Genomic DNA, 9,477 nt, shown 5'->3' with positions numbered 1-9,477 from the left:
CCAGACTTATAAATTTGTGTCTACGATTTAAATATTTATGCAAAATTAGTCTCAGTATTGCTCAATACAATTTGACATTTTTAAATTCCTGGGCCTTATTCAGTGACAAAGAGGTTGAACTTGCTGAAAACAAAAACAATGATCAGTTAGTAGTAATGAGAAAGTGGTATTATCACAGTAAAAACATCACTTAACCCAAACCTCAATTTGAACTCTGCATAGATAATTATTTTCTTCTTTTTAATGTGGGAATATAACCATCATGTGCGTATTTCAAAAAGAATGAAACAGTCATAATACAAGTAGTCATTTTAATTAAATTCTACCACTTGCTGTTGTTCTTAGGTGCCACTGAGGCAGTTGTACATAGTGACCCTGTGCACAACAGAACGAAACACTGCCCAGTCCTGCACCGTCTTCACAATCACTGTTATGCTTGAGCCCATTGTTGCAGCGATTGTGTCAATCCATCTTGTTGAGGGACTTCCTCTTTTTCCCTGACCCTCTACTTTACCAAGCATCTTTCTTCAGGGACTGATCTCTCCTGATAGCATGTCCAAGGTATGTGAGATGTAGTCTCGCCATCCTTGCTTCTAAGGAGCATTCTGGTTGTACTTCTTCCAAGGCATATTTGTTTGTTTTTTGGCAGTCCATGGCATATTCAGTGTTCTTTGCCAACACCACAATTCAAAGGAGCCAATTCTTCTTTGATCTTCCTTATTCATTGTCCAGCTTTTGCATGCAGATGAGGTGACTGAAAACACCGTAGCTTGGGTCAGGAGCACCTTAGTCTTCAAGGTGACATCTTTGCTTTCTAACACTTTAAAGTGGTCTTTTGCAGCAGAGTTGCCCAATGCAAAATGTCTTTTGACTTCTTGACTGCTGCTTCCGTGGGTTGTTGATTATGGATCTAAGTAAAACATAAGCCATCACTGTATGATAAACTGACAGATGTGTGGGGAAAATTCTACTACTTAATGTCCCTTATACATATCTAATGATTTTCCAGACCCCTACATCTCCGTTGATGCCATTCTTTTTAGAATACCTCCTTTTTCTCATCCTTGTTTACGTAAATCCTACTCATCTTTTGTCTTAGTTACCTAGAACCTCCATAACGAAAAAATACAAATTTAGACAGGAATTTATTTTCTCACAATATTTTCTTTTAAAGCCCAAATCAGGGTCTCTGTCATGTTCATTCGTTTCATGGGCCTCTCTCCTACTTTCTGGTGTTTGCCAGGGTCCTTAAAGTTCCTTTCCTTGTAGATGGATCCTCACACGGCATTTGCCTCCTCCTACCCTGCGGGGCAGTTGTACTATGTCCTATAGGGTTGCTATGAGTTGGAATTGACTCGGTGGCAGTAGGTTTAGTTTTGATTTTTCAATTCTGTGTGTGTCTGTGTCTATTCTGCTCTTTTTAGAAGATACCATTCAGATGTGGTTACATCAAAGACCCGCTCTACTCTGGTATGCCCTCATTAACATAAAAAAAGAAAATCCCTATTTCCAAACAGTTCTTTTCGGGGGACATAATTCAATCCATAACATCTTTCATAACCCACATCAACTACAAATTCTCCATGAAGTCTTTTGGGATCTTCTCAACTCAAATTAATATATTGCTATCTTGAATTTCCTTTACAGTTTTGCTGAACATTTCTTATGCCATCTCTATCTTTCTCCTTGGAATTGGCAGTTATTTAAGCACTTTACCTTCTGCTTTATCTTCTTCATGAACCCATAAGCTCTTTGAGACCAAGATCCATTTCTGACTCATCTTTGTATTCTTGAGACCTAGCATGGTTTTGTCTTATCGCATAAGTGCTGGGAAAAGGAGAAAAAAAAAAGATGGTTGAACTCCCCTGGAGGATTTGGGAGGGGAGCATACTTGGTCTTTATCAAATAAGGGAGATGCACAAGAGGTGACAGAGTATAGAAGCTCTTGCTCAGTGCAAGAAGATCAATCAATCCAGGCAATGAATAGGGTGACTACTGTTGGAACCTGGTCAGCCTCCTATCTTTGGACTGAATGCAAAGCTTATTATTTCAGAGTTGATTAAATTTCTTGAGGGTGGGCCTTGGGGAAAAGATTTTGGGTTTGTATTTGGAGGCAAGTATTTCTACTACTGTTTCTGTGCCAACATATAGTACCTATATTCCTAACTTCCAATTTCGCTAGGTTTGTTTGTGATTTGGCTGAAATATCCTAGTACATGTCTTTTATAGGAATAGAAGTCTTCTTGCTAGAATTAGTTTGTGTTCATTCACCAAATTTAACATAGGAATAAATAATTATAATGCAATATGCAATACGGTAAGGTACATAAGGGATTGTTATGTGGTTACAGAGGGAAACAAGACTGATTTTCAGCTTTGGTGATCAAAGAAGGCTTTATTCATTTGTTTATTCATTTAATTCAATTCTGACTCATAGCAACCCTATAGGACAGAGTAGAACTGCCCCATAGGGTTTTCAAGGAGCACCTGGTAGATTTGAACTGCTGACCTTTTGGATAGCCGTTGAACTCTTAACCACTTCGCCACTAGGTTTTCCATTCATTTAACGAGTAGGTAGTTACTGAGTACCTGTATTTCAGATGTCTAAACTCATGGGGTTTATGGTGTGGTTGAAGAGACATATATTAAGCAAATATTTACATAAAGAAATGTAAAATCGCACCTGTGAAAAGAGTTAATGAGGTATCAATGTATAGTGTTTGACATATTACCTACCCCCTTCTAAGCAATTAAAAAAAAAGTCAGCTATTCTAGTTATTAGTTTTTAATCCACAGGCAGTCCCTGGGTTATGAACATCAGTCTTACGTACAACCCATAGTTATGAACCAACCCCCATAAAGTCTATTATATTAAAAATTCAAGGTACATACAATGATTTGTGATAACAGATACTACATTGTGAGATGAATCAAAACGTTATTCTTATTATTACTGTGTTATTATGTTAAAGATGTTTTAGTATATCTGGAAGTGTTTCTTTAATTTTTTTGTACATAGAAAGGTACACTAAATACTGAGTACTGAGACAAACATTTGACTGATGTTAGATACAAACTGTACCTAACTGTTGTAACTTATGTACAGATTTGACTTAAAGATAGACTTAGGAATGGAGCTTATTCGTAGTCTCAGGACTGCCTGTTTAAGAAATGTAGTGTTATCAAAGGCATTTCAGTAAGGAAATGAACATGGCCCAAAACATAATTTCTAGAGCTTATTCTATGATTAATTGTCAGAGGGGTTGGAGTAGAAAGTGACCAAATTGGGGAATCTCTCTTTTCTCAAATCCACCGTACACATGTCACAAATTAGGGCATCTGCTGTGGAAAGAGTGGAGAAAACATATATGAGATATTTTATGAAGGTGAAATTGACATAGAATAACTAATTTGAAAGAGGGTAAAGGGATGCAGAGATTTGGAGTGTGAGTGACCATAAAATGGTGATGCTTTTGAAAGAACTTGGGAACATAACTGTAGTAGCAGGTTCATGGGCGATGGAATAAAGACTTATGTTTTGGACTCGATAAGTTTGAGATGCTAAGATTCCCAGGTGGATGTTCTAAGAGAGTGGTTAGGGCTGGAGTATATTTGGGAATCATCTGAGTAGACTTAGAGATGAAATTGTTAGGATGTATAAAATTACTAATGAGAGATAGTAGAATAATGACAAGAAGAGAGTTGTGAGGATTCCCTACAATTTGGGTTGAGTGGTAGGAAGGTCTAAGAAAGAGAGAAAGGAGGTTAGAGAGGCAGGAGAACCATGAATGTGCAGAGTTAATAAGGCCACAGAAGACAGCGATTTCAGGACAGAGGTTTCAAATCTCTGATAGAGCTTGAAGGGAGTGGCAGCTGGTCAAAGCTGTTGGATTTGGCCATGGGTAATTATGGATCATTACAAGGACAATTTTAGAAAATTTGTATCGGGGTAGCCAGGTTATAATGTTTGAGAACACTTAGAAACTAAAGGCAGTGAGTATGGATTGCTCTGTAGGGAAACTGGGTGGCAAAATTAAAGATCAAGGTTTTATATATATATATATATATATTTAGCATGAAGGAGTAGCAAGGCTGAGAAAATTTTTCTCAGAATATAGGAGACCTAAGCTGTAGGTATCTCTACATTTGAGATATGTAGGTATTTTTCCATGCTTTGTTATATATGGAACAATTTGCTGTTAAATAAACATTGTTCCTTTGTACTGATGGGTGAGGAAGAAGGACTGTCTTATTAATGTTGTTTGAAGAAAGATTCCTACTGGGTGTTACTGAAAGACTGGTAGGTGGAGTAACAACAAAGGAGCAATATAAACAACATGGAGGTCCCTGGGAGATAAGTTCAGCTTGTCTTATAAGTTGTAGTTAATGCAGTAAACTTTTTTGGGAAGGGCCAGGTAGTAAATATTTTACACTTTGCAAGCAGAAGATCTCTGTTGCGACTATTCAATTCTGCTTTTACAGTGTGAAAGCAGCCAATAAATAACATGTAAATGATGGCAGTGGCTGTGTTCCAATGAAACTTTACAAAAAACAGATGATGGGCCAGATTTGATTTATAGTTTACTGACTGCCAGCATATTGGAAGTCAATATTATGTCATAGGTTGAAGTCAGATAAATCCCACCTTCACTACTTATCACCGAAGCCACCTTGGGGAAATTGCCTAACCATTTTGTGCCTCAGTATTCCCATTTACAGAATAGGAACATTAATAAAATAGATTTACTCCAAGGATTAAATTAATTAATACATGAAATGACCTTATAAGAGTGACTGGTGTGAAATAAGCTTTCAGTAAATATTAACAATTATATTATTATTATTGGAGCAGATGTGTCTGACCCACAAGGATATCAAACCAAAATAAAATAAATAAATAAACCAAACCTTTTGTCATTGAGTTGATTCCAACTGACATCGCTTCTATAGGACAGAGTAGAACTTCTCCATAGGGCCTCCAAGGCTGTAAATCTTTACCGAAGCAGACTGCCACATCTTTCTCCTACAGAGCAGCTGGTGGGTTTCAACCTCCGACCTTTCAGTTAGCAGCCAAACACTTAACCCCCGAACCACTAGGGCTCCTTCAGGGATACCAGGTGTTATCAAAACCCTTGCAATCATTTTCAAAGAGTGTTATTCTCAACCTCAATGACTGAAAAGATAGATTAAAATACTTTAGTTTTAAAAGCCACAATTGGATGATAACATCCTTTATAATAAAAATGTAAAAATTGTTTAAAACCTGAAATTCTTGAGAACTCAAAAAACGATCTGCAGAAGAGGATTATGGGTAGGTTCATACTGTTGCAGACATTCTACTTTCTTCTTCCTGATGAAGAGGGAAGCATAGCCATTTGGCTCCCCTTCACGCCCTGCTTGCAGTGGCGTTGATTCTGACTCATGGTGACGCCAAGTGTTTGAGAGCAGAACTGTGGTCCGTAGGGTTTTCAATGTCTGTAATCTTATGGAAGTAGACTGCCAAGTCTTTCTTCCTTAGCACTACTGGGTGGATTAGAACACCCAACCTTTTGGCTAGGAGGTAAATAACAGAAGCAGGCTAGTGATGGTTAACTTCCTATTAATATTTTATTCTACAGGTTAATAATTTTGTTTTGCACCATGGACATTAGACAAAAATATCTATATTGTACAATTATGTCCCTATTATTGGGGTAGATAAAATCATCTGAAATGGTGAGTCCAGGAGGTGAAATCATACCAGGTGCATTCAAAACTGTACCAAATATTGTTGACCCAATTGCGTTTTCAAATTGTCAAAATTGTCTGCGAAATGGTAAACTAGGCCTCTAAAAGTGGGCCATCCCAAAAGCTAGAGATGGTCCGTACACCTTGACCAGACAGAAAACGCCCAACTTGCGCTCCTGCTAGGGAGAGTGAGCTGAATAGTAAAGATATTATAATTCTACATTAATATTCTAGGATGTCAATCTCTCATACCAGTATGAATGGGCCCACAACTATATATAATGCCACTGGTATTCAAATACCAGCAGGGTTCCCCACGATGGACAGGTTTCAGCTGAGCTTCCAGACTAGAAAGAAGGACCTGGGATTCTACTTCTGAAAAAGAAAAAAAAAAAAAAAATAGCCAGTGAAAACCTTTTGAATAGCACGAGAACATTGTCTGATATAGTACTGGAAGATGAGCTTCTCAGGTTGGAAGGCACTCAAAATACGACTGGGGAAGGGCTGCCTCCTCAAAGTAGAGCTGATCTGAAGGACATGGATGGAGTCAGGCTTTTGGGACCTTCATTTGCTCTTGTGGCATGACCCAAAATGAGAAGAAACAGCTGCAAACATCCGTTAATAACTGGAAAGTGGAATGTATGAGGTATGAATCTAGTAAAATTAGAAATAGTTAAAAATGAAATGGAACTCATAAACATTGATATCCTAGGCATTAGTGAGCTGGTATTGGCCTTTCTGAATCAAATAATCATAGGGTGTACTATGCCTGGAAAGACAAATTGAAAAGGAATGGTGTTGCATTCATTGTCAAAAAGGACATCTTGTGATCTATCCTAAAGTACAATGCTGTCAGTGATAGGTTAATATTCATAAACCTACAAGGAAGACCAGTTGATATGACTATTACTGAAATTTACAAACCAACCACTAAGGCCAAAGATGAAGAAACTGAAAATTTTTGCCAACTTCTGCAGTCTGAAATTGCATGCAATCAAGATGCAGTGATGATTACTGGTGATTGGAATGTGAAAGTTGGAAAACAAAGAAGAAGGATTGGTAGTTAGAAAATACGGTGTTGGTGATAGAAATGACTCTAGAGATTGTCTGACAGAATTCATTGCAAATACCTTTTTTCAACAACATAAACAGAGACTATACACATGGACCTTGCCACACCACAGGAATCAAATCAACTATATCTGTGAAAAGAGAAGAAAGAAAAGCTCAATATCATCAGTCAGAACAAGGCCAGGGGCTGATGGTGGAACAGACCATATACAAGTTCAAGTTGAAGCTGAAGAAAATTTCAACAAGTTCACCGGAACCAACGTACAAACTGGAGTATTCCCACCTGAATTTAGAGACCATCTCAAGAATAGATTTGATGCATTAAACACTAATGACCGAAGACCAGATGAGTCGTGGAATGACACCAAGGACATCATATATAAAGAAAGCAAGAAGTCATTAAAAAGACAGGAAAGAAAGAAAAAACCAAAATGGATGTCAGAAGAGACTCTGAAACTTGCTCTTGAATGTATTGTAGCTAAAACAGGTGGAAGAAATGATGAGTAAAAGAACTGAACAGGAGATTTCAAAGGGCTGCTGGAGAAGACAGAGTAAAGTATTATAATGACATGTGCAAAGACCTGGAGATAGGAAACCAAAAGGGAAGAACATGCTCTGCATTTCTTGAGCTGAAAGAAGTGAAGAAAAAATTAAAGCCTCGAGTTGCTATATTGAAGGATTCTACAGGGAAAATACTAAGTGACACAGGAAGCATCAACGCAAGATGGAGGGACTACACACAGTCACTATACCAAAGAGAATTGGATGACATTCAACCATTTCAGGAGGTAGCATATGATCAAAGTCAGTGGTAGTGAAGAGGTCCAAGCTGCACTGAAGGCACTGGTGAGAAACACGGATCTGGGAATTGATGGAATACCAACTGAGATGCTTCAACACACGGACGCAGTGCTGTAGGCACCCACTCACCTATGCCAAGAAATTTGGAAGATAGCTACCTGGCCAACTGACTGAAAAAGATCCGTATTTGTACCCATTCCACAGAAAGGTAATCCCATTTTGATTTAATAATCCTTTCAAGACCCATGAGACATATGGTATCTCATCCAATTTTTATGCCTTCGGAGTTCTTTGGAAAGGGGTAGCTCTATTTTAACACATTTAGCGTCAAGCTGGGAGCCTTTTCAAATGTATGAAAATAAAAAATCCTGAGTGGGAGCCTCATTTTTTTGTGTATATTGAGCATTGTCTTAGATGACGCCTCCTGGATCTGTGAATTTTCTAAACTTTTTACAGGTTTGCCTTTATTTCTCTGAGATAAGCCTCCTCCTTATGTTTCCCAGTTACTACGTTCTCATGAAAATGCACTTATCATGACAATAACCTATTGCCAGTCTTCATTCAGTCATAGTGGCCGTTTTCTCTTTTACGCCATTCATTGTTTTCAGGTGTTACTGGCTTCCTTCTTTTCTAGCTTCTGAACAGTAAATAATGACTTTCCAATAAGAAATAATACATTGCAGTGGTACTTTTCAAGAGATTGGAACTTCTATAAGTTATTCTTACCCTGCATTCAACTTCAGGGTCCACTCATTGCTTCTACATGTAGCAGGTGGAATGCACTGCTGTAGGCAGTTCAGCAGTATTCCCGGGAAGTCATTTCTGCTTTTTAGCTGCTAGTACTGCTTTTGTTATAATGAAGAATACATAGTGGTGGTAATTTTTCAGAGATTAAAATTCCTTTAGTTTTATTTATTTGACCTCTGAGTACTGCTTTTGCAAGGCTAGAGTTGCAATACTGAAGGATTCTATGAGGAAAATATTAAATGACACAGGAAGCATCGAAAGAAGATGGAAGGAAAACACAGAGTCATTATACCAAGAAGAATTTGTCAACATTCAACCATTTCAAGAGGTAGCATATGGTCAGGAACTGATGGTACTGAAGGAAGAAGTCCAAACTGCACTGAAGGCATAGGCAAAAAACAAGGCTCCAGGAATAGACGGAATATCGATTGAGATGTTTCAACAAACAGATGCAGCACTGGAAGTGCTCACTCATCTATGCCAAGAAATATGGAAGACAGCTACCTGGACAACCGACTGGAAAAAATCCATATTTATGCCTATTCCCAAGAAAGGTGATCCAACTGAATGTGGAAATTATGGAACAATATCGTTAATACCACATGCGAGCAAAATTTTGCTGACGATCACTCCAAAGTGGCTGTAGCAGTATATGGACAGGGAACTGACAGAATTTCAGGCCAGATTCAGAAGAAGATGTGGAACGAGGGATATCATTGCTGATGTCACATGGGTGCTGGCTGAAAGCAGAGAATACCAGAAGGATGTTTACCTGTGTTTTATTGACTATGCATAGTCATTCGACTGTGTGGATCAAATCAAATATGGATAACATTGGGAAGAATGGGAATTCCAGAACCTTAATTATGCTCATGAGGAACCTGTAAATAGATCAAGAGGCAGTTGCTCAGACAGGACAAAGGGATACTGAGTGGTTTAAAGTCAGGAAAGGTGTGCATCAGGGTGGTATCTTTCACCGTACCTATTCAATCTATATGCTGAGCAAATAATCCGAGAAGCTGAACTATATGAAGAAGAATGAACGGGGCATCAAGATTGGAGGAAGACTCATTAACAACCTGAGTTATGGAGATGAAACAATCTTGCTTGCTGAAAGTGAAGAGGACTTGA

At 38.2% G+C, this 9,477-nt stretch overlaps 1 long non-coding RNA gene across 50 annotated transcripts in view; it reads left to right on the top strand.

Annotated features, from left to right (window-relative positions):
• The window catches only part of LOC111753149 (uncharacterized), a 416,755-nt gene that overhangs the window by 305,956 nt on the left and 101,322 nt on the right, over positions 1-9,477 (top strand). For 2 of the 50 annotated variants that reach the window (XR_010321746.1, XR_010321732.1), the window contains one exon: positions 1-9,477. This exon is cut by the window's left edge and continues 13,068 nt beyond it; it is cut by the window's right edge and continues 27,068 nt beyond it. The exons of the other annotated variants lie outside the window; for them this stretch is intronic. This is a non-coding gene — a long non-coding RNA (uncharacterized LOC111753149). 50 annotated transcript variants of the gene reach the window in all.

This window comes from Loxodonta africana, chromosome 4 (assembly GCF_030014295.1).
Source record: "Loxodonta africana isolate mLoxAfr1 chromosome 4, mLoxAfr1.hap2, whole genome shotgun sequence".
NCBI classification, from domain to species: Eukaryota; Metazoa; Chordata; class Mammalia; order Proboscidea; family Elephantidae; genus Loxodonta; species Loxodonta africana.
This window is presented reverse-complemented; position numbering and strand designations above follow the sequence as displayed.